Genomic DNA, 1930 nt, shown 5'->3' on the forward strand with positions numbered 1-1930 from the left:
TTACCGAATTTCGCATCAAGTTTTGCTTTTTTCAATGCTTCAGGGAAAGGAGGAGGTATAACAATTTTTGATTATGCAGTGGGTGATGGTGTATAGTTAGAAGACTTACCTTTTGATGTCTCAGTCTGTTCATCCTGTACTTCATTTTTCATTTTCTCTAGACTCTAAAATTTTCCCACTCTTCAACTCGATGGCCTTCACTTGCTCTTTTGGATTGGTCTCTGTGTTACTTGACAAGGTGCCTGGCTCTCTACTTGTTATCATCTTAGCTAACTGTCTAATCTAATTATCTAGCCCTTTATTGATGCATCTTGGTTTTGGAATCTAGTTTCGATGGATGAGATGAGCTTAGACATCATCTGCTCCAAGTTGGACTTTTCTTCTCTAATAGGGTCAGATCTGTACATCGGTTGTTTTCCATACGGCTGTCCTCCCTGTGGCCTATTCTGACTGCTTTGACCTCCCCATGAGAAGTTTGGATGTTGCCTCCATCAAGGATTATATGTGTTTGAATACGGATCATTCCTTGGACGGTTTTGGACTACCACTTGATTCACTGGTGCCGCTTCTTACACATAGAAGGGATTGCCATCTTCACAGTCCTTCACAAATTGTTCACCTCCACACTTATCCCAAAATATCTCTTGAAGACGCATAGTTGTGCCTCCCATATTCAAGCCGTCCAATTTCCTGTTCAAGACATCAAGTTGCGCAGTAATAGTAGAAAGGTCAGTTACCTGGTGAACTCCTATACATATCCGCTAGTTGTTCGTTTCAGATTGAGGATGATAGCTTCTAGCAGCCATCTCCTCCAACAACTCATATCCTTCTTCGGCAGTTTTTCTCAATAGATTTCCACAAGCAGCAGCATCTATCATAGTACGATTAGGAGTAAGAAAGCCATAATAAAATGTTTGAACGACTAACCCAAGTGGCAGTTCATGATGAGGGCATCTTCGCAATAAATCCTTGAAACGCTCCCATGCCTAATATAAAGACTCTTGCTCGAATTGAGAAAATGTAGTGATATCTGCCCGCAGCTTCATGGTCTTAGATGGAAGAAAGTATTAAATGAGAAATTATTTTGCCATGTCCTCCCATGTGGTGATCGAACCTACAGGCAAACAATTTAACCATGCTTTAGCTTTATCACGTAAGGAGAAAGGAAATAAACGCAACCTAACAAAATCATCAGAAACTCCATTAAATTTAAAAGTATCGCAAATTTCAAGAAATCTGCGATGTGCACGTTTGGGTCATCCAAAGCAGATCCTCCAAACTGGACCATATTCTAAATCATCTGAATTATAACTGGCTTGATTTCGAAGTGGTTTTCCCGCACAATAGGCCTAACAATACTGGGGCGTGCACCATCCAACGGAGACTGGGCATACTCTAGCATCGGTATGCGGCGTGGCACCTCTTAATGTCTATCTTCATTGTGTTCCATCTCATGCTCGTGCTCATGCCTCTGCATCAGTTCCTTAAGTCTATGTTGTTGTCTTCTTCTGCGGCAAGTTCTTTCAATTTCATGGTCAAACTACTCAAGCTTCACGTGAAGTGACTTTGGCATGCACTGGAAAAGATATCTAGAATAAAATACGTAGTGTTAGCTCAAGAAAAATAAAAAATGCTAAAGAAAATAACTAAAAATAAAATTGAGAATTAACAGTCCCCGGCAACGGCGCCAAAAACTTGATCGAGCAAAACTTGCAATGTAAAACTCTTGGTCAAAATTAATAATATTCAAGCTCGAAATGATCGCAAGTGCACGATGTCAAGTTATAATATAATGTACTAGAGTACGAGTTCGTTCCACTGGAGACTGTATTTGGCAATTATTATTTTCAGTTATTAAATCTTTAGCAACGAATTTTGAATGATTGTTTATTACTACTATGTTTAAATAAAAATACAAATAAAAAAGGTT

The 1930-nt window shown here is 39.2% G+C and overlaps 1 non-coding gene across 1 annotated transcript; it reads left to right on the forward strand.

The window, feature by feature from the left end:
- The first annotated feature begins 936 nt into the window (after positions 1-936).
- LOC142525684 (small nucleolar RNA R71) lies at positions 937-1042 on the forward strand. The gene has a single exon (XR_012815135.1). It is a non-coding gene; the product is annotated as a small nucleolar RNA R71 (small nucleolar RNA).
- The last annotated feature ends 888 nt before the right edge of the window (positions 1043-1930 follow it).

Source organism: Primulina tabacum, chromosome 14, assembly GCF_025594145.1.
Source record: "Primulina tabacum isolate GXHZ01 chromosome 14, ASM2559414v2, whole genome shotgun sequence".
Taxonomy (NCBI): domain Eukaryota; kingdom Viridiplantae; phylum Streptophyta; class Magnoliopsida; order Lamiales; family Gesneriaceae; genus Primulina; species Primulina tabacum.